Source organism: Pteropus medius, unplaced genomic scaffold, assembly GCF_902729225.1.
Source record: "Pteropus medius unplaced genomic scaffold, Ma_sr-lr_union100, whole genome shotgun sequence".
NCBI lineage: Eukaryota > Metazoa > Chordata > Mammalia > Chiroptera > Pteropodidae > Pteropus > Pteropus medius.
This window is the reverse complement of record NW_024349802.1, coordinates 10,635,403-10,659,620: the sequence shown is the minus strand read 5'-3', so window position 1 is coordinate 10,659,620 and position 24,218 is coordinate 10,635,403. Positions and strand designations below refer to the sequence as shown.

Genomic DNA, 24,218 nt, shown 5'->3' with positions numbered 1-24,218 from the left:
CAGGCTTAAAAATGATCATTTCCTTTGAATTGCTTCTTTATTCACCTCATCTTTAGGTGGCAGCACTACTATATAATATCTTTAAAACTACAGTCTTCTGCAACTTGATATCAAAAGAAGTGTTTTGTCCTAAATGCTTCCAACCATATTGTGGAGCTTAGAAGTTGGTGAAGATATGAAATCATAGCTGAGAATTAGGATACTTAGGCAGTTGTAGAGTAGGAAAAACAGAAAGGCTTTCAGAGAAATTATTAAAGTACATGGAGCTACTGAAGGAAAAAAAATTTTAGTTTTTTTTAGCTGTATGAGGAGCAAGTAGCATCTTTACTGTAAACCTTATCTCTTATTAAAATATAGCACAAGATAACCTAAAGCAAGCCGTAGTTTCTCAGCACTGCATATTTATCAAGCATTTACAAGTTTAAAGTTACTAGTTGTATAGTTGCCAGCATTCTAACTATAGCTTTAAATGTAGGTGCAGTTTTCCTCATTAACCTGCATCAGGCTTACGAAGATCCCAAATAGGACCTTATTGTTGACCCTTGTGGAAGGGTCCTTTCCTCACTTCCTAAATTGTTCATATACAAAGAAAACCATCACTCAAATGCAGAGAAGTGAGACGGCAAGCTAAACCAAATGTAAAATGATAGTAATTTACAGATATTCTATATCTTAATTTCACATTTTTTGAGGGTAAAGTGATGTGTGCAGGTTATTTGGGTCAAATGTTTTCTAAGTAGAACTTGGTCATAACTAATTTTGTACATTTATAGTAATTCTCCCTGTACGCCTTTATCCAAACAACCAAACAAAATTTAATTTATATGCATTTCAAATAGACTGCATTATATTTACAACATAAACATAACCATCAAGGGATATAGAGGTATGACCATCACGAATGTGAAATCAAATTATTTTTGAAGAGATGATCGAGTCTTAATAAAGTCTTTCTTGATGGCGGCCTTCATCTTTCTCAAATTAAATTTGGGGAAGGAGTCTTAAGCAGATTGGTAGAACTCAAACTCAGCAGTATTATGTCAAGATTTTTAGGCTCTCTGGTGCCAGCGAATCATGCAGCCTGGGGGCCTTGGCTCCAAACTTTTGCCAACTCCATTTTGGCAGTAAAGTGTTCTGTTGAACAAAGTTTGCACGTGTTTGGGGTGTGAAGTGGTTACCCAGGCATTTATCTGGTTTTATTCCAGTTTTGGGACTTGAGGATGAGGGTCAGAAGCGTGAGACTTGTACAGTTTGTATGTGCCCTGAAACAGACTATGTTAGTGATTTTGAATTTTCATTTAAACGAGGACAGTTTTTTCTTTGTTGGTGTAGGAGTTATTGAAGTGGACCCTTTAGTTTATTCTTTAAATGCTAACATGATATTGAACCAGTTCTCAGAAGCAGGTAAGCAGGGCCCTCTCTGCTGAAGGTATAGAGCTACAGAAAATCACTCCTCATCCTTCTGTCTATAATGCCACCTAAATGTGTTTATCCAGATGAAACTCAGTAAATAATAATATGCAACTTGAAAGCAAAGAGGTTCGTAATTATTAAAATGATCTCATTGTTAGATCATATTTAATTATGAGCCTCTCATCCTTATGGGTATCAGTTGTCTGGCTTCATCCTTTTTTAAACTATCTTCTCCCATCCTGAAGTATTGGTTAAGAAACAATGTTTGTGCTAATTTGTCTTATTTCACGCGTCTCTCCCTGAGGGAAACATATACAAACAGTCTCAATTTCCATTGTTGTTTTTTTTTCAAGTAATTTTAATAGAAAATCCTTGCATAATCTGGGGTAACATTATTTGAAAGCCATTAAAATGCTGTTGGAGTATTCTTTTGTTTTTGTCTTTTGTCTCCCTCCCCCCGCCCCAACTCCCACCCTCATTTAAGAGTAATGGAAAGAGAAAAGTGCCAAAGTAAAAGATACTATTTTACCTTTAACAATGACCAATGAAATGTCAATTTATAGGATACAAGTATAGTAATTTGAAAATGGTAGTTATTCTTCAAACTTTTGCCAAGAGTGTGGCCTAAATTCATATTTTCACCTTTCTCTTTTCCTTCCTTCTTTTTAAAAGTAACTCACAAGTCACAATTAATATATGGATGAGGTTATAGATGGAGAGGAAAGCTGGGCCTTTCCAAAGAGTGGATCTATCTGGACTGGAAAATGCTCGTGCATATTTAATAGTGACCTCCAACCTCTTTTGATTTCTTACTTTAAATATGAATGTGATTTCTTACTTTAAATATGAATGTATTGCCATTTTACTACCTGGAGCAAGACTAAATACATACCTATGTGCATACAACTAGAAACCACTGCCATTTCGGCCATTTTTACAACTGAATGCAATAGCATTTTGCAATTAGATGAAGAGCAGTTGGGTTTCTTTCTATGGTGAGTAAAATGTGTCAGGGGAAAAATACAAAGTAAATTCTTTACTATTTTGTGCTATAGTGGTTGTTTGTTGTTTTTTTCTTTTAAGTATACTTTTCTTGTCTACTTAAATACTGAAAGATAACTATTAAATGTAAATGTAGTGCAAATGTAAATTTACTAATTAGTTTTACTTCCTAGATACTAAATCAATATTTATTTGATAAGTACGTATATAAAGAATAAATGTTTTTTAATTACTATTTTTGAATCCCATTAATATACATATAACATAAGCATATTAAAGTTGATGTTCAGATGACTTTTTTTGGCCTTGAATTTCCTTTTTAAAGTAGGTATTATCTGCTGCAAAAATTCATTGGAACCGACATAACTCTATTTACAGTCTTTGTTTATTCCATTTGGTGTGACTATTGATGCATTTCATTGTAGAAATATGTGTTTGATTAAGAGCTGCTGCCCAGGACAACACACGTTAAGTAAAATATAGATAACGTAATATATTACATTCTTAAAGTAGGAAAAAATGTTGATTTAGAAACACATCTGGGCCCAAGGATTTTGGATAAAGGATTGCAAACCTATGCCAGATTTCTTCTTGATTCTCCGATTAAATATCACCATTGGTGTTATTCTTTAGATATCTTTTATTCAGTAGTGTAATGTTTATTTTATATAGTGCTCTTATTATGCACCTAGCACTGTGTAAATGCCATATATGTGTAAAAACTCATAAAACCCTCATAGCAACCTTATGAGTAAATTCTATTATCCTTATTTCACAGATGAGGAACCTGAAGCACAGAGAGATTTTTAAAACCTGCCAAAATCGCACAGCTACTAAGTGGCAGAGCTAGGAATTGAACCTGGACAATATCTTTGAAAGCCTAAACCCTTTGCCACTAAACTAACTCTGCTTCTCTCTATCCTTCTCTCCCATCCCTCTCCTTTGAAAAAGTTTTGAATATCAGCCCTTTCCAAAAGTATATTTTTTTCTTTCTGCTTTGAAATATCAGACATCAAAATTTAACATTTCTTTACAAATATCTTTCAGTAATTTTTTTCATTTTGTTTATTTGGTCCAGCTATAATTTTAGCCAGTTCTATTTCCAGGTGAGATAATTCTTAGTCTGATAAATTTTCATATTAACCTTACCTTTAACCATCCTTTTCCTTTCCTCTGAATATTCTTGGATAATTATGAGGCACCTCTTAATATTGTGGCTTTATCAGATGTTAGATCACATTAAAAATTTGGACCTAGTTTAGGGAGCAGTAGCATCTGCTAAAAAGATCTGTCATAGCTTCGTTGGTTTCTCTCACTCAATGAATTGCATAACTTGCTTCAGATCTCTTTAATCCTACACATATTTAAAAAATTTACATTTTTGAGTTAGGATTTTGTTTTCATTAGTTTGTCCTCAGATAAGAGTTCTTCCATAGCAATTAGAAACTGAGATAGTTTCTATTCCTATTTATTTATTTTTTATTTATTCATTGGCTTTATAAAAAAAGATTGATTATATATATCATGAGGTTGGGCAAAGACTCTCTTATGACTGTATAACAGGTAGGGTCAATTTAAGCAAGTATAATATATTGAACTCTCCAAGTATCTATTCTTGATTTTCCCAGAGATTCATTGTGAGACGTTAAACAAATCACTTTAGTCATTCTCTGTGAAAATTAATGTGTTGTCCTTGAAAACAAAGATGAAGGTTCTGACACACACTTAGTAAAGCATTATCTTTAGTGTTATGTTGATAGCTTGTTCTGAGCCAAACACAATTTCTCTGGGGTCATTCAATATCTCATGTTTGCTAAGTTTAGGGGTGCAGTTCATGGCCACCAGAGCTAAAAAAGAATTAAACCCATCAATTTTACCTAATTAGCATACTGCTGAAACAAATGAGCCAACAAGTCAGTTATTAAATTGCTGAGGAAGAAAAAAGAGAGACTGAATAAATCTGTATGTGCACTGAGATTGGCAATAAAGTGTATCAGTTTATTATATGAGAAACTGAGGGCTTTGCCAAGGCTCACCTTGAATAACTTTCTGCCTCTATCTACTGAGGGATCAAAAAGATGAGATTTTCTCCTAAGATCATGCCACAGAGACACAGCTATTCTCCACTAGTTTCTCTGCAGTATTCTACATTCATAAGGTTCGGTACAAAACTTTTGAAGCACACCATTAATATCTACCAAGGTGTAACACTGTCTTAGGGGTAAAAATTTAACATTTACATTTTCTCTCAATTGCACATAAGCAAACTTTAGTGAATTCATGTGATGAACAACCTGTTTTCTTAGCTCTTCTGTTTTTCTTAACTTTTATTTAAGAGATCCCACCTCTATTCAGTGTGGACTGGGTAATCCAATCTCCTAGGTTCAAAACTCTGCTTTCAAATTTCTAACTATGTGACTTTGGGGAAATTACTTAACCTCTATAGGCCCCAGTTTCTTCATATATCAAATGAAGATAAAAATACCAACTTTCACATAGGTATATTATGAGAATTAGTTAATTTATAAAAAGCGTTATTTTATTTTTTTAATTTTATTTGGTAACACTGGTTAATAAAATTACATAGATTTCAAGTGTACAATTCTATAATACATCATCTGTATATTGCATTGTGTGTTCACCACCCAAAGTCAAATCTCCTTCTGTCACCATATATTTGACCCCCTTTCCCCTTTTCTACCCACCCCTTTCCCTTTGGTAACCACTAAACTGCTGCTCATATCTATGAACTTTTCTTTGTGTTGTTTGCTGCTTTCAGTTTTATAATCCCACATATAAGGGAAATCATATGGTTCTCAATTTTTTCTGTCTGATTTATTTCACTTAGCATAATAATCTCAAGATCCATCCATGTTATTGCAAATGACAGTGTTCCATCTTTTCTTATGGCTGAGCAATACTCCATTGTATGTATGTATGACATCTTTATCCAATCATCTATCAAAGGATATTTTAGTTATTTCCATATCTTGGCCACTCTGAGTAATGCTGCACTGAACATGGGGGTGCATATAGCTTTACAGATAAATGTTTTCAGATTTTTGGGATAGATACCCAGAAGAGAGACTGCTGGGTCATATGGTAAGTCTATTTTTAATTTTTTGAAGACCCTCCATACTGTTTTCCACAGTGGCTGTACCAATTTACATTTCCACCAGTAGTGTATGAGGGTTTCTTTTCCCCCACAGCCTCTCCAACACTTATAACTTGTCTGGTTGATAACAGCCATTCTAACAGGTGTGAGATGGTATCCTATTGTGGTTTTGATTTACACAATAGTTAATAGCTAATGAGGTTGAGCATATTTTCATATATATGTTGGCTGTATGTTTTCTTGGGTCTGTTCAGGCCCTCTGCCCATTTTTTAATTGGATTGTTTGTTTTCTTGTTGAGTTGTATGGGTTCTTTATATATTTTGGATATTAGCCCCTTATTGGAGGTGTTGATTGCAAATATCTTCTCTCATTTGGTTAGTTATCTTTTTGTTTTGTTGATGGTGTCTTTTGCTGTATAGAAGCTTTTTAGTATAATATAGTCCCATTCATTTATTTTTGCTTTTACTTTCCTTGCCTTAGAGGTCAAATTCATAAAATCTTCTCTAAGACCAAAGTCCATAGTTTAGTATCTATGTTTTCTTCTATGCAAATTATTATTTCAGGTCTTATATTTAGATCTTTGATCCATTTTAAATTAAGTTAACTTTGGCGTATGGTGAGAGATAATAATCTAGTTTCTTTCTTTTGCATGTTGCTTTCAAATTTTCCCATCACCATTTATTGAAGAGGCTTTCTTTTTTCTATTGTATATTTTTGGATTCTTTATCAAAAATCATTTGTCTATACATATGTGGGTTTATTTCTGGACTCTTACTTCTGTTCCATTGGTCTGTGTATCTATTTTTCTGGCAATGCCATGCTGTTTTGATTATTGTAACTTTGTAGAATAATTTGAAGTCAGGGAGTTTGATACCTCTGGCCTTGTTCTTTTTTCTCAAGAGTGCTTTGGCTATTCAGGGTCTTTTGTAATTCCATATAAATCTGATGATTTTTTGTTCTATTTCTTTAAAAAAATGCTTTGGGATTTTGATGAGGATTGCATTAAATCTGTATACTGCTTCTGATAACATGGCCATTTTAAGTATGTTGATTTTTTCAAATCATGAACATGAAATATCTTTCCATTTCTTCATGTCTTCTTCAATTTCTTTTAATAATGTCTTGTAGTTTTCAGTGTATAGGTCTTTACATCCTTTGTTAAGTTTATTCCTAGGTATTTTATTTTTGTTGTAATTGCAAAAGGAAATTTTTTCATTTATTTTTATGAAATTTCATTGTTAGTACATAGGAACGCAATGGATTTTTTGCACTTTTGCAACTTTACTGTATAAATTGTTTCTAATAGTTTTTTGCGGAGTCATTAGGGTTTTCTGTATAAAGAATCATGTTGTCTACAAAAAGTGACAATTTCTTTCTTTTGCCTGATGTCTCTAGCTAGGACTTCCAATACTATGTTGAATAAGAGTGGTGAGAGCAGGCATTCTTGTCTTGTTCCTGATCTTAGAGGAAAAGCTTTCAGTTTTTCACCATTAAGTATATTAGCTGAGAGTTTGTCATATATGGCCTTTATTATGTTGAGGTACTTTCCTTCTATACCCATTTTGTTAAGTGTTTTAATCATAAATGGATACTATATCTTGTCAAATACTTTTTTGCATCGATTGATATGATCATATGATTTTTATCCTTTATTTTGTTTATGTGGTGTATCATGTTGATCAATTTGTATATGTTGAACCATCCTTGCATCCCTCGAATGAGCCCCACTTGATTGTGACATATGAAAAGCATTTAGAAAAGGATCCTGTGGCACAAAATTTCCTGTCTTCCTTTCAAGGCCCAACTCAAGTTCTCTTTCTCTCTCTTTCTGTTTTTTCTTTCTTCAGATTTCAGGCTCACTGGCTTTGGCCTAAGATTAAAACTGTTCTCTTCCTCACTAGATTCATCAAGTGTATTGTTTTGAAAACCCCCCTTTTCTCAGTATTGGGCCATTTTACTCTTTCTCTCTCTGAACACCTTTTTATGAGTTCTGTACAGTGAGTGGTAAGTCTTCCATTTACACATTGAAAGGTTTTTCTGTAGAGTAGGAGTTCCTTGGGAGTAGGTGCTATGTCTTAATTATCTCTATTATTTCAGTCCCTTTCCCCCTCTCAGCTGCACAGTCTATACTAAAGAAAGGTTTGTAGAATAAATGAGTAATTTATTTAGCTTTTGTAATTTTTGTTTATTTATCCTGGGTATTCTGAATTTCCAGTTTTCCTGAAAATTCTCTCGCCCCTTTATGTCTGGAAGTTTTGACTTCACCTGGTGATGCTGCGATCCCATTCTGGATCATCACAATTTCTTGGCAGGTAATAGGTTCAGTTTACCACATACTCCATCCATATGTTAGAAAAGAAAATTCCCATTTGATTCACTTAGATTTAATTTTACTTATATTCTCTTGGTTCCAGCTAGACTGATTATTCTCTTTAAAATCAATATCTTTCAGAGGGGTTCTATTTTGCAGAACTCTTTGTCTCATTTCTTATTTAAAGATAGGGCCATATCCCCCTCAGTTTCTCTACCTGCAGAATAAAAATTAGCTCTCCTTCACTTGGAGAAAGTGAGGATGAAGTATATCAGTCTCTTAAAAATTTTCTTTTTTAATACATACAAAAGATATATATAACACATAAGCTTAATAACATAACAAACTATGCAACCTGAGAATTAGAACATTCCCCAGTAACTTGCATCTACTTTTGTGTTCCTCCTTTATCTCTTCTCCCTGCCTTCAGAGGTAAACAGTATCATGCATTTTGTGCTTTTCATTTCATTGCTGTTTTTTTTTTTTTAATTTAGGCTTATAACAAATGTATATATGTTAATATGTTGTTTCATTTGTGTGTTTTAGAGCTTTATAAAAATGCTATCATCCAGCATATAGTGTTCTGGGATTTTCCCTTTTAACTTAAAATAATGTTTCCAAGATTCATTCCTGTTGTTATATATAATGATTATTCATTTTCGGCACTTTATAGCATTCTATTGTGTGAATATATCACAATTCTTGTTGATACATAGTTATAAAAATCATAAATTATAAAATTATAAACATTGCTGTAATAAAAATTCTTATGCATGCCTCCTGGTCACACATGCAAGTGTTCCTATTGGCTATATACCTAGGAGTAAGTTTGCTGGGTTGCGAAGTATGCAAATATTCAACTTTGTGAGATAATTAATGCCAAATAATTTCCCATTCTTCCACAGTTTATAATAAATCTCAGTATTTGGTATTTTCACACTTAATTTTTGCCAGCCTAGTTGGAGTAAAATGGTATATATCTACTTTTTATAGAATGGAAGAGTCATCTTTACCTAAAGCTTTTTAAACTTCCTCTTTCTATATTAAGAGCTTGTAGCCTCGTTTTTTAAACCATGTTTTTATTTTCAATTATAGTTGGCATACAATATTATATTAGTTTCAGATGTACAACATTGTGAGTAGACGTTTATAAAGTGATCACCCCGATCTAGTACCCATCTGACACTGTACATAGTTATTACAATATTATTGACTATATTCTTTATGCTATACCATCTCCATGACTATTTCATAACTACCAATTTGTACTTCTTAATCCTTTACCCCATTTTCAGCACTTCCACTAACCCCTCTCCCAGCTGGTAACTCTCAAAATGTTCTCTGTATCTATGAGTTTGTTTCTGTTTTATTTGTTTACTTTGTTCTTTAGATTTCACATGTAAGTGAAGTCATACAGCATTTGTCTTTTTCTGACTTACTCCACTCAGCATGATACCTTTAGGTCCATCCATACTGTTACAAATGGCAAGATTTCATCCTTTTTTATGGCTGAGTAATATTTCATTGTATATTTGTACCACATTTTCTTTATTTAATCATCTATTGATGGACACCCAGGTTGTCTCCATATCTTGGCTATTGTAAATAATGCTGCAATGAACTATGACTGCACACATTCCTTCAAAGTAATATTTGGAGTTTCTTTAGATAAATACCCAGAGGTGGGATTCCTGCATCCTTCTTTGTCTCTTGTTATAGCTTTTGTTTTAAAGTCTATTTTGTCAGTATAAGTATTGCTACCCCAGATTTTTTGTTTGTTTGTTTCCATTTTTCATGAAATCTTTTTCCATCCCTTTACTTTCAATCTGTGTGTGTCTTTCTATCTGAAGTATCTCTCATAGGCAGCATATGTAAGGGTCTTGTTTTCTTATTCATTCAGCCACCCTATCTTTTGATTGGAGCAATTTTTCTTTTTCATTTGAAGTGCTTGTTGATAGATAATGTAGTTATTGCTACTTTATTATTCATATTTTTGATGCACACTTTTTTCTTCTTAAAGAAGTCCTGCCAATATTTCCTACAGGTCTGATGTCGAGGAACTCTTTTAGCTTTTTCTTGTTTAGGAAGTTCTTTATCTGTTATTCAATTCTAAATGCTAGCTTTGCTGGGTAGAGTAATCTTTGTTGTAGATCCTTGCTTTTCATCACTTTGGATATTTCCTGTTTTTCCCTTCTGGCCTGCAAAGTTTCTGTTGAGAAATTGGCTAACAGTTTTATGGGAGCTCTCTCATAGGTAACTAACTGCTTTTCTCTTGCTGCTTTTAAGATTCTCTGTTTATCTTTAACCTTTGGCATTTTAATTATGATGTGACTTGGTGAGGGCCTCTTTGGGTTCATCTTATCTAGGATTCTCTGAGCTTCTTGGGCTTGTATGTCTATTTCCTTCACCAGGTTAGGAAAGTTTTGTCATTATTTCTTGAAATAGGTTTTCAATTCCTTGCTCTCTTTCTTCTCTTTTTGATATCCCTGTGAATGTTGTTATGCTTGATAGTGTCCCAGAGGCCCCTTAAACTATCCCCATTTTTTGGATTCTTTTCTCTTGTTGCTGTTCTGATTGAGTGTTTTCTGCTGCCTTATCTTCTAAATCACTGATTTGATTTTCCGCTTCATCTAATCTACTGTGAATTCCTCCTAAGGTATTCTTCATTTCAGTTATTGTATTCTTCATTTTCGACTGATTCTTTTTTATGTTTTCTATCTCCACTTTTATGTTTTCTATTTTTTTGTTAAAGTTCTCACTGAGTTAATCTACTTTTCCTCTATGGTCTTTGAGTATAAAACACTAATAACAGTGTTTTAAACTCTGCATCTGGTAGATTGCATATCTCCATTTTTTTTTTTTTTAGAACTTTGTTCTGTTCTCTCATGTGGGACATGTTTCTTTGTCTCCCCGTGTTGGCTGCCTCTCTGTATTTGTTTCTTTGTATTAGATAGGGCTCCTAAGTCTCCCAGTCTTAATAGAGTGGCCTTATGTAGGGGGTGTCCCGTGGGGCCCAGTTGCACAGTCCTCCATATTTACCTGAGCCAGGTGCTCAAGGTGTGTCCATGGTGTGGGTTCTGTGTGCCCTCCTGTTGTAGTTGAGCCTTTATTATTGTTTTCACATCGATGGGAGGGATTGTCCCTTGGACCAATTGGCTGTGAGGACTGGCCCGTGAGGAGCCAACCCTATGGAGAAGGATTCACTTTAGCAGTCTGCCCTTTGGATGTGTTCTCCTCAGATGATGCCCTGGGTGGTGCTCCAGCTCCAGTGCCAGTCAAAGCAGGCTACTGTGTGTGCTGTCTCAAGGGCCTCCTGGGAAAGGCCTAGCTACAGCCCAAATTCAACTGCAGCCTGTGCAATTCCAGGGCCACCTGGTAAGAGTCACCAAGCAATCTGAAGATGACTACCACCTGTGCTGGGCTTATAGGTGCCATGAGGAGCCAAGCCACCAAGCCACTGAGGCTGGCTGCCACTAGTGCCAGGTTCGGTGCTGCTCAGCAAGAGGTATGGGCATGCTGAGGACAAATACTTCTTCTTTAGGTTTTGTGTACCTTTGAGAGATTTATGAAGGTCCACAGCATGAGCCAAGATAGGCCATTTGTATGGAAAAAACCACAGGAGGTAGCTTGGGTGGGCCCACAAGTTGGGGGAGGCGGGTCTCAGGGAAACACCTGGGTGGAGTGACCTGTTTAACCAGACTGATGGAGACTCAAATATGGTGGCTGCCTGCATCTGCATGCTGGGTTAGGGAAGGGCTCAATAAAGGAACTATGGATATTGCCAGCACTTCTGTCCAGGAGAAAGCCACCCCTCCAGCTCTCACCCCGGAGCCATACAACTCTGTTTCTCCTCATGTGTCCCTGGCACTCCTAGAGCAGCTACCCCAGCACTGGAGTGCAGAGCAAGTGGTTATGTCTCGGAATAAGTCCACATATGGGCCTTTTAAGAGGAGTGCTGCGGCTCCCGCAGACTCCTATCTTGCTCAGCCACAATCTCCTCTGGTTTTCACAGCCAGAGGTTACAGGGACTTCTCTCTGGAACCCTGGGGTGAGGAACCCAGTGTAAAGCTGGGATGCTGTGCTCCTTCAGTGGGACTTGCGCAGCCAAGATACCCTTCCCGATTCTCGACCACCACATGCGGTTGTGGGACAGGCCCATTTAGTGTCTCCGTTTCTCCTACCAGTCTCAAGGTTACCTCTTACATATGTCCCCAGTTGTAGGACTTCTGTTCAGCCAGATGTCAGGCTACTTCCAGTGATGGTTGTTCTGTAGTTTCATTGTAATTTTTATGTGCTCATGAGAGGAGGTGAGCACAGCATCTACCTTCTATGCCATCTTGACCAGAATCTGTCCAGTCTCATTTGACATTACTGTGTCTGGGAGTTCCTTTGAGGAAAAGCCATTTATTTGTGTAATAGTTTCTACTAAGAGTATAAGAACTGAGATGGGGGAAGGCTGCTAAATAGGTTGACTGTTGCTTTTAAGTTGATCTTGAATAAATACCAAATTATACACACTTTAAAATTTCTTGTTAATACTCTGCAGAATTGGAAATGTGCAAAATTATATTCTTTACTATTGGCCCATTACAAATTAATCTGGTCTTGAGTTTACACCTATCTGAAAAATTATTTTAAATAAAGGCTCCTTCAATCTGTTGATCTGGAATATTTCCACTGAATCAAATGTAGTAAAGCTGTCTTTGTGTATTTCCTTATATTTTAATTGTACCAAAGAAATTCAACTCACCCTCCTTTGACATGGTTACATAATGCAACACAAATTAATATCTGAAAGAAACTTCTCAACTCCAAATGTTTATCTTACTACTGTTATCCACTGAATTGACCCACACACGTTTACCAGGAGAATAAGCCCAGATGGTATTGCTACATTGTGCCCTAAAATGTGTGGTTTTACTTTAATTGAAAATGCCATCTTATATATAAATGGTTTTCATCAATAACTAAAAGCATGTGGAGATAGAAAAAGAGAATCCAAGACAAGTGGCAATATATGTATATGTTAAAGAAAAACTTTTATAGTTCCTTATGTTTATGGTCTTTAAAAACAAACACCAGTTTATCATTTGCCTATTTTTTCTTGCCTTTGAATGAAAGATTTTTGAAGGGACTGTGTATTTGTTTTATGTTTCTTTTTGTATTGTTAAATATATTGTCATATCCCAAAGGGGAACTCTGAGAATATTAATTGAGTGCAAAAGTCCTCTCTGTACCATCAATATTTGTTGACTGACAAAATGGCTGAGTGAATTCATGACCAAACTATAAGAAAGCTGCAGTTACTTTCTTTTCTATGGTACAGTAGCTATTATTAAAAATAATCATTCATCAGGGTAAATACATTTATGCCAGGTGAGTGTTTTTCAACTCTATTTATATAGCTAACACTGTGTAGTCAAGTTGCTATCAGCCATTGTGTTTTTTCAATTCTCCCTTTTAAAGCCAAGTGTTAATCCTCATTTCCGCATTTTCATAATGCCAGATATTCACTTCTATACTGATCAAGGGACATCAGGAGCGGCTCAAGGAAGACTGACTTCTGCCAAAGCTCCCTTCAAATGTGGACTTTTTAAATATATCATGCAGTGTAAGGGGGCTTTTTGTGTTTTGTTTGCTTTTGTTATTTTGTAAATGGTTATCTATAAGATGAGGCAAAGCTAGAGGTTAAGCTGTCACTTCTTACGTGGATTACAACATGACAACATCCTCACTAAAGTAAGCAGCTTTGAAGAAGGCCCTCAGTGATTCCTGCCTTCTGGTATTCATACCCTTTTGTAGTCCTCTCCCACATTATATGAAGATTGGTCTGTATGACCAACAGAATATGGCAGAAGTAGTAGTATGTCTCTTGCAAGATTAGGTTATGAAAGACTGCAAGGACACAAGGACCAAATTGGAACCTTAGCTAGTTCTGAAAAGAACTGTTTCAGAGGCTGGGAAGTGTTAACCTGAATCCCGAGCAAAGAAGGCCCAGGACTTTCTTGGATCTAGAAAAGTGAGAGAGAAAAAAATCAGGATATGTGAATAGAAATAAGTAGGAATTTTGCTAAAAGATAGTCAAAAAAAAGAGAGCACCTAATAAAAAGAAGTGAAATACTGATACATGCTTCAACATGGTTGAACCTTAAAAAACATGCTAAGTGAAAAAAACCAGTCAGAAAAGACAGGTATTGTACAATTCCATTTACATGTAATGATCAGAATAAACACATTTATAGAGGCAGAATGCAGATTGATAGTTGCCTAGGGCTGGAATTTTGGGGGTGAGGATGGGAGTTTGGGGTGTGATGGCTTAGTTCAAGATTTCTTTTGGAAGTAATAAAAATGTTCTAAGATTGATTGTGGTGATGGTTGCAAAACTGTAAATCTAGTAAAGCCACTGAATTGTACACTTTGAATGAGTGAATTATATGGTATATGAATTATATCTCAATAAGGCTGTTTTGTAAAAAAGACTGTGGCTTCCATCTTGGGCTTTTTCTCTTCTATCCCTTGTTCTGGAGGAAGTCAGCTGCCATGTCTCGAAGAAACCCAGAAAACCTAACTATGGAAAGACGTAGCAGGGAACTGAGGTTTCTAACTAACAGTCAGTGATCATTGCTAAACCTATAGGTGAAAAGTGGTGTCTTATTGAAGATTTAACTTGCAGATTCCAATTATGAGTGATATTAGGCATATTTAATATGCTTAAAGGCATTTGTAGGTGGAGAATAGAAATAAGAACACAAACGCTATAAGCATTTTTAGGAAACATTTTTAACCCCAAGGCACCAAATATGAAGGCTAAAAGTAGATGGAGAAATGACAAATGACTTAAGTTAGAGAAAGGTAAAATTCAGGTACTGCAGAGAAGGAGGACACCAGTAATCAGCACATGGATTTGTCCCATGGAACCTCAGATGGAACAGAATTGAGAGTCCAAAAATAAACCCATATTTTTATAGGCAAATAATTTTCAACAAAAATGCCAAAAATATACAGTGGAGAAAGGAAAGCCTTTTCAATAAGTGGTGCTGGGAAAATTGGAAAGCCACCTGCAAAAGAATGAAACTAGATTGTTGTCTATCACCACACAGCAAAATTAACTCAAAATAGATTAAGGACCTGAATATAAGACCTGAAACAATAAAATACATAGAAGAAAACATAGGAACTAAACTCAAGGATCTTGGTCTTAAAGAGGATTTTTATGAATTTGACCTCAAAGGCAAAGAAAGTAATAGCTAAAATAAATGAATGGGACTGCATCAAACTAAAAAGCTTCTGTTCAGCAAAAGAAACCATCAACAAGGAAAAGAGACAACCATCCGAATGGGAAAATATATTTGCAAGCAACACTTCCAATAAGGGCCTAATATCCAAACTATACAAAGAACTCATACTACTCAATAACAACAACAAAAAACAAACGATCCAATCAAAAAATGGGCAGAGGACCTGAACAGATACTTCTCCCTAGAGGACATACAAATGGCCAACAAATATATGAAAAGATGCTCGACATCACTAGCTATTAGGGAAATGCAAATCAAAACCACAATAAGATACCATCTCACACCTGTTAGAATGGCTATAACAGAAAAAGTAATAACAAATGTTGGAGAGGATGTGGAGAAATAGGAACCCTTATACACTGCTGGTGGGACTGCAAATTGGTACAGCCACTATTGGAAAGTGGTATGGAGGTTCCTCAAAAAACTAAGAATTGTCTTACCATATGATCTAGCAATCCCTCTACTGGGTATTTACCCCAAAGACTTGAAAACTCATATTCGAAAAGATATCTGCACACCAATGTTCATAGCAGCATTTATCCATGGTGGCCAGAACATGGAAGCAACCGAAGTGTCCTGTGATAGATGATTGGATAAAGAAGCTGTGGTACATATATACAATGGAATATTACTCAGCCGTAAGAAGAGATGAAATACTGCCATTTGCAACAACATGGATGGACCTTAAAATAATCATACTAAGTGAAATAAGCCAAACAGAAAAGGTTGAAAGTCACATGATATCACATATGTGGGATATAAACCTAAAAGCAACAAATGAACAGGACAAACAGAGACTCATGGACATGGACAATGAACTAGTGGTTACTAGAAGGGAGGGAGAAGGGGGGAAGGGGAAAATAAAAAAATAAAATGTTAAAAAAATTATGTTATATAGTATGAAAAAAAATAAGAAACTGGCATTTAAAAAAAAAATAGAATCAGGTAGCACCCAGATCCTCACCCTCCACTCCTACCCCAAGTAGTCAGATGCTTTCTTCTCCTTTACCCTATGGAAGATGGAAGGCATTTTCTCTGGAGAAATTGAGGAATGAGTTTGAAAACAAAGGTATGGTATAGAAACACGAAAGTCTATATCCTAAACAGATCACCTTGCTTTTTCCCTACCCAGTTTCAGAAAGCTAACAGCTAGACTGTTGCTATCTCCAGGCAACTTTTTTTTTTTTTTAAAGCCAGCCTCATAGTATAATACAATTTGTAACATATCCCGAATGTAACCACCTCTACCCACCTTCACTTACTACCATCCTGGTGCTAGCCACCACCATTCCTTATCTGAATATTGCAGCATTTTTCTACCTGGTCTCCTGCTTTTCTACTTTTATTACCTAGAGCTAATTCTCAACTTAGCAGTCAGAAGAATCTTTTTATAATGGAGGTCAGATCATGTCACCCCTCTATTCAAAAATAGTGATTTTGGGTTTCAATCAGAGTAAAAACCAAAGTCCTTACCAGGGCCTATAAGGTCATACATGGTCTGTCCTCTCTGCTCTCTGCTCTCTGACCTTGTGTTCTTCTAGTCTCCATTTTGCTCACTGTACCCCAGCTTTATTGGTGTCCTAGGAAATACTATGCTCCATTCCATATCTGGGCCTTTGCATTTGCTATTCCCTCTACCCGGAACCCTCTACCCCAGATATTTTCTTGCCTAGCCCCTTCACTTCCTTTAGGTCTTGCTCAAATGTAATCTTAACAGAGAGGCCTTCCTTGGTCATCCTATATTAAATAGCATCCTTACCATCATTGTCTCCTTTAACCTGCTTTATTTTCGTCATAGAACACAAGTCCAGATATTATATTTTTATTTGCTTAATTAGCTATTGTATATCTACCTTCATTAAAATATAAGCTCTTGAGGGCACAGACTTTTTCTATTTCTGCTGACTGCCAAATCCCTAGAACCTAGTATAGCACCTGGTACATAGGAGATTCATAATGAAAATTTTTTGGCTGAACGAATCAATCAGTAAATCACTCAAAAGGAATGATAATATATGTTTTTCTCTTGTTTTTTTTTTTTTAATGGTTAGTTATGGCAATAATTTTCCTAGTGTTGAACTGTCCTTGCATTCTTGATGTGATCCCACTTAATCTGATGTTTAATTCTTTTAAGTTGTTGCTGAATTTTATTTGCTAGTATTTTAGTTAATATTTTCTCAGTAACTTTTCTTTAATTATGGTAACTTTACCAGATTTTGTTTTTATGTCAACTTTGGATTGAAACAGAGGAGCATTTTTTTTCCTCTCACGGTAGCCTAGATTTACTAGCAGAAAAGAGTTTACTCTAATTTAAAGAACCAATATTATTTCAGCTCATATTTTTCTCCAGTGTCTGAGGCTGAAGTTCCTCTCAACTCAAGTCCCATTTACTGTTAATATCCATCAAAGACAGTGAAAAATTCTCCAAAAAGATGTTTATGTCCCTCAGAGGATTCTGACCTTCTCATCTACTTGGTTGTAAATAATCTTTCTAGGGTCCTTAAATTTCCCTTCATTACAGTCTTCTTCTGGGGTGAAGTTTCTGGTCTGAAACGACCCTCTCTTAAAGTGAGTGTTGACTATAATTTAATTTTTAATTGATTACTCAGGATAGTGTTAGGAACATCAGTTTTACATTTTGTAACAGTGATATCCCCAATGGCTGTTGCAGTAGGTAAGTGTGTTTTCCATTACTTTAAAGAGTCCCAGACTTGTGCATTTTATTTTGTCAGTATTCTCATTTTTTGCTGTCCTCCCTTCTTTTCTCTTAGAAACGAGCATTTTCATTTCCCATGAGTTTACATAACAGCAACACACTTGTTAAAATTTTGCCTAAGATAAAAGTCAGTAAGCCTTGAGCCTGAGCGAATCCCTTATGGCAAAGTGAAAGACATTACAGACTTTTGACATCTCTTTTGGATGTTCAGAGTTTTTTATTTTATGTTTATCATTCTACTTCAGATCATCTACTATACTATCAGAAGTGGAAAGTCTGGGCTTTCGAGCAAGAATCATAACTTTTCTGAGACTCAGCAAAATGAGGATAATAATTATATTTACCTCTTGGGTTGTTGTAAGGCACAAATGGTTTAATACATATAAAATATTTGGAATGATGCCTAGAACATATTAAGTACTCCATTTTAACTTTTGTTATTGTTACTATATTCCTAGAGTAGCTTTCCCAGAGGTTCTTTAAGTACTTGATGAACGTAGTTGAAGATGGTCCAGGCCATATTTAAATCTTGTATCTCGTATCTTAAGTTCAGTATTATCATTTTTCTATCTTTAAGTAGGGAAACTGAGTCATAGAGAAGGAAAGTGTTTTACTCAATTATGTAAAATTGTTAAGAAACCATGAGTAAGACAACTCTTAGCTTTCCCCTTTGAACTTTTTTCACTAATCAGTTATTGATATCATATGATTATTGATATACATTGAAAACATGAATTTCATATTCAGTGGAGTAGTTTTAGATACTCCTGTATATAGTCCATACTATCCATATGACACTATATTTCTGCTACATTTTATTGGCTGTTAAAGTAGACAAAATTACCACTACTATATTCGTTCATACCCATATTACCTTGAACATATTATGAAGATGGACCATACTCTAAAAATTCACTTGCTCAAAGCCTAATGTTTTCTGCCTCAAACTTGCCTAAGTAAAAGCTAAGTTTCCATATTTGGGAAGTACTAAGTTCTAGCTATAATAGCATGACATAGAGGGCAAGCATTCTAGGTCCAGAGCCTAGGAAGTCTGAGATGTAATCTCATTTCTATTCCTGTATACTGTCCTGTCAAAACAAATTATGCTTGTTGGTAATTTTCTCCCTTGACAATGAAAACATTATATGCACCCAGTAACTTTTATTAGGTCTCACATCTGCTTTAAAAACTTATATTTTTTAGTGGCTCCTCATAGGGTTAAGTCTTAATTTCTAACCTTGTCCATAAGATCCTTAATAACTGGCCCCAATAGACCCAAATAATATAGCATTCTTTTGTTGCATGTGACAGAAAAATTTGACTTAAAATGGCTTAAGTAAATGCAGAAATTTATTGGCTAACATAACATAAAAGTCTAGGGGTCCAAAGACTTGAAAACCCATATCCAAAAAGATATTTGCACACCAATGTTCATAGCAGCATTATTCACAGTGGCCAGGACATGGAAGCAACTGAAGTGTCCTATGATAGATGATTGGCTAAAGAAGCTGTGGTACATATATACAATGGAATATTACTCAGCCACAAAAAGAGATTAAATACTGCCATTTGCGACAAAATGGATGGACCTCGAGATAATCATGCTAAGTGAAATAAGCCAGACAGAAAAAGTTGAAAATCACGTGACATCACTTATATGTGGGATATAAACCTAAAAGCAACAAATGAGCAGGACAAACAAACAGAGACATGGACATGGACTATAGGTTAGTGGTTACCAGAGGACTATAGACTAGTGGTCACTAGTGAGATGAGGAAGGAGGGTAAAAAGGGTCAAATATAATGGGGTAGGGGAAGGGTGAAGTGGGTAAAGGGGATCAAATATATGGTAGCTGAAGGAAACTGGACTTTGGGTGGTAAAAACACAATAGAGTATACAGATGTCAAATGATAATGTACACCTGAAAATTATATAATTATATTAACTAATGTTACCCCCAATAAACTCAGTTAAAAAATAAAATAAAATAAAATCTAAAAAAAAAAAAGTCTAGGGGTCATCGGTTTCAGTCATGCTTTGATCCAGGGGCTGGGTTGTGTCACTGGGACTTATTCCTCTTCATCTCTTAATTTCGTCTGTCTTCTGCTATATCAGAATCATTTCCTGGCATAAACTGCTGACATCTCAGCAGCTCCAAGCTTACAGCATCCTTACTATCAGCAATTTCAGAAGAAAAGACCATGTGGCTCTCTTAGTAAATTTCCTTGCATTTGTTGTTCATTCCTGAACCATTTCTATAACTTGGGGAATATGATGATGATTTACTAGGTCTGAGTCACATACTCACTCCTGGACTGTTGATAGAGTCAACTCTACCCAAGGTTCATCTACTCAGAGAAGAAGAAGAGGGTGGTTTATAAGAAGAAATTAAGGTTTTATTACCAGAAGTTTAGAAGAATGCAGAAAAGGAAAAACGATTGTCTACTATAAGACTTCTTAATTCATTTGTTGCTATACTCCCTTCTATAAACCTCTGCTTAGCCAGGCCAGTCTATTTATTTCTCCTAATACATTTTGCACATTCTCATCTTTACCACATAGTAGAATGCACTCTCCTCCAATTTATCTCTAAATACTATCCATTCTTTGAATTCTTCATGGAGTCTCTCCTGAATACATCGATCTTTCCCTCTTGAGAATTCATTAGCTAAACCACTCAAATAAGTATATCAGGATGCGAATAAGTGAAAATAATGTTATCATAAGAGTAATAATTTGTGAACTCTGATACCTTAACAAGTATGTATACACAGTACTGTGACATGCTATGGAATTTATAGTGACATATCATTGTACTGAGGCATCATGGTTGAGAATTACTAATTTAGGCTACTCTCCTGGTTCTTGCCTTAGGTCAGAGCTCTTGTGCTTGTTGACTCATACTATATTATTCTTTTTCTAATGTATTAATTTTCTGTAATTTTTAAACATATCACAAAATTGGAAAATGTTACTGAAAACTTCACAGCTATATTACTTTTTAACTTTTTATATGTCATAACTCGATCCCAACCAGATTAGAAATTTCTTTGTTCCTTTGTCTGGATTAAGTAGGCAATTAATAAATATTTATAAATGAATGAATTAAAAGATAAACTGGTGATGGAGAAATACTATAAAAATAGTTCTAGATAATTATAGTGGCAATTTAACAGATCTATTAAAGAAAAAAAGGAATCTTCCTATTATTAAAGTTGCCACATTGTGGTGTTCCCACAATGTTTTATTCACACTTTTATTATTGCACTTACAATGTTGGATTATAATTTTATCTTTTCAAATAACTATCTCCTTTTCTAAACTGTGAGAAATTAGAGCACAGCATCTAAATCTTATTTCTTCTTATAACCCTGGGACACATAGTAGCTATCCAGTTAATGTTCGTGGAAAAAATAAATGACATTTGATCTTAAGATCAAAATGCTATTTTTACTCCCTGCTAAAAAGGATATATCTCCTTATTCTTTTGATCTTGAATATATTTTAACTACATTTTCTTTCTAATCCATCTATAGCCAAGCGAGGGATATGGCTGCCTGATTGTTTTAGGCTAAGAGGTACAGATGACTGTGGATTAATAAATCCACAAAATAGAGTATATTAATTACTTCAGTTACTATATATCAATCATTGTAAATTAATATTTAATATAAAATGACTACATGACCATTACAATAATTTAAATGGTTACAGAAGTAATTTCCAAGTCTACTGTTCCCCCAATCCTTCTCCAATCCTACTCTGAAAAAGTAACTACTAATACTGATATTGTTTCAGGAAATTTAGATAAAAAACAAACATCATATACACACAAATATACATACTGAATATATAGATATATTTAGTTTTATCTAAATTGGATTATACTATTTATACTGTTCTGAAATATAGATTATTCGATGTCTTGAAAATATTTCCATATTATTTTGTATAAATCTCTTATATTTTTTTAGTAGCGTCAGAGTTTTACATAGTTTAATTTTACCAAAATATATTTAACTAGTCTTCTAATGATGGACATTAGGTTACTTCCAAGATTTTTTGTGTGTGTGTGGCTATTAGAACAATGGTAAGAGAGCCACTCTGTTTATATATTTCTGTGTACTTGTCATAGTATTTCTGTAGATGCATGTGACATTTTAAAGAAAAATGCATATGATATTTCAAGCTTCTGTCACCAGGTTGGTCAGAAGCTTGAATTTTATCAATTATTCATACCAAACTGGGATGCCACTTTATTAAATTATAGTAAAAAGCTTATCTGTTTGAAAATAGAAGTCCATTGTCCAGAGCACCCCTTTTCTTGGTTATAAATTACCCAATTACCAGAAATTTGCTTCAAGAACAGAGTATTTTAAAATAAGGAGGTTAAATGCACTACGAGGACTTTTTTTAAGCTACGAAGGATTGAGTCATCCTTCTTCACTGAACTATCTACCTGTCACACAGCTTGCAAGGCTCACACCCTCTGGTTCTCTTAGACAGTGCTGGAGACACGTGTACATATTCTTACTTACCTGTTCTACTTTTTAAAATGACTCTATAATGAAATTGCCCTTGTTATTTACAATATCAATTTTCATCATTTGGGGTTCCATCTCATCTTAGACTAGTAGTCCACTGTTCACTGGTTTGTTTCCTTAGATGAAATTCTGTGCAGTGTTCATACCAGACTATTCTTTTTCTTTCCTTAGTTCTTTCAGTTTCCAAAGGTGCTGAGGGAAGATGAGGAGCAACGCTCCTTCTTTCTTTCCTCCCTTTTTGATCAGTTCTTCATTCACTTCATCTCAAATGGAGAAGTCAGTTAACAGGAACCATCAGGTTTCCCACCCTCTAAGTGGTGACCTGGAGGAGGAAAGAGGGCAGTTTCGGCCCTTAAGGGCTCTTGGCTCAAATTTCTACGAGAATGATAGGGAAAGAGGGTGGCTATTTCAGTCATGAGTGATTATGTTTTCCAAGGCTAAACCTATAAATATTAAACGCCAATTTTGTGGTGGTGAATGCCACCAAATTGGGTTGCTTTTAAAACTACATGTAACTCTGGCAAATATAATTTCAGCTCTTTTCTCACACTGTGGTATCCTTTTACTTATGCCATACTTTGACAGAGAAAGAATGGAACAAGCTTCATTTTGATTCATGAATGTTGTTTTTATTCTAAATGCCCCATGTGAGGGGAATGCAAATGGACACAAGATCTATGCAAATTCACTTGCATACTCAGCGAAGGCAAATGAGGCTTAGTTAGATTCCTTGATCAGGCTCCCTGGGTGAGAAGGCTAAGGAAAGAGGTGTCTGTAACTGAATTACAGAGAACGTCATGTTTGAGAAGGGAGAGGAGAAATGTTGGCTGCCATACAGCTCCCAGCATTCCAGAACCTGCATATAAAAGTGAGTGCAGCTGCCAAGGCAAGTGAAGGAGCTCAATGAAAGAACAGCCTTCACTGGCATGAGGGTACCCAGGGCACAGAATGCATACAGCTGGATAAAATGGAATTTCCAACTTTTCTGCTTTGGGTCTTGACTCCAAATTCCCACATAAGTCTTTAAACCACTGACTATCTCGTCCTGCCTCCTCCCTCTCTTATTATAACCCAGGCCTGGACTAAGGTGTGGTAAGTGAGGAAAGGAGAGAAAGAGAGGAGAAACAACTGAAGTTTTGAAGGTAAAGCTCAGCCATTTTTCCAAATGAGGATATATCCCAGAGCAAGCATGAGAAGGGAGATGTGAATCTGCTGTTTCCTTACAAAGCTATTTTTATAAAACTGTAATTTGTGGGCAATTTTAAGGACTTTTAGAGTAATTTGTCTATGTTCACTTTTTCCCTTATGTGTTGATTTCAGAACCAACTCCCCCCACCCCATTAGTGACATTCCACTAGATAGTCAGGAATGATTGTTGCTATTGTGTTTTGTAGGAGTGTTTTTCAGTTGTTTAATGCATTTGGATTCTCTTCAGCCAATTAAATTGATATTTGAAAGAAAATGTGAGATCATAGCTATCACACAGTGCCACACTTAACCTTTTCTTCCAGGGCTTGCAAGGGCATTGGTTAGGACTGTGGGCTCCATAAGTAGACTGCCTGGCTTCAAATTCTTGCTCTGCCATTTATTAGCTGAGTAGCCTTGGATAAGTTACTGAGCCTCAATTTTTTTCTCATCCCTAAGATTGGGATAATACTAATACTGACCTCATAAGGTTGTTGGGCAGATTCAATAAAATAATGCATATGACATGCCTAGTGCTTAGTAGGTATTCAGTAAATATTAGTTATGATTATAATAGGTCTAGCATTATACTATGGACCAAAATGGGGCCACATAGTAAACCTGACAAGCTC

The 24,218-nt window shown here is 35.4% G+C and overlaps 1 long non-coding RNA gene across 1 annotated transcript in view; it reads left to right on the top strand.

The window, feature by feature from the left end:
- Nucleotides 1–14,142, top strand: part of LOC120581395 (uncharacterized) — a 16,782-nt gene extending 2,640 nt beyond the window's left edge. Inside the window, exons 2-4 of the long non-coding RNA XR_005647259.1 lie at nucleotides 7,747–7,843; nucleotides 11,082–11,347; nucleotides 13,349–14,142. This is a non-coding gene — a long non-coding RNA (uncharacterized LOC120581395). The remainder of the gene's footprint in view (nucleotides 1–7,746; nucleotides 7,844–11,081; nucleotides 11,348–13,348) is intronic.
- Nucleotides 14,143–24,218: the final 10,076 nt, after the last annotated feature.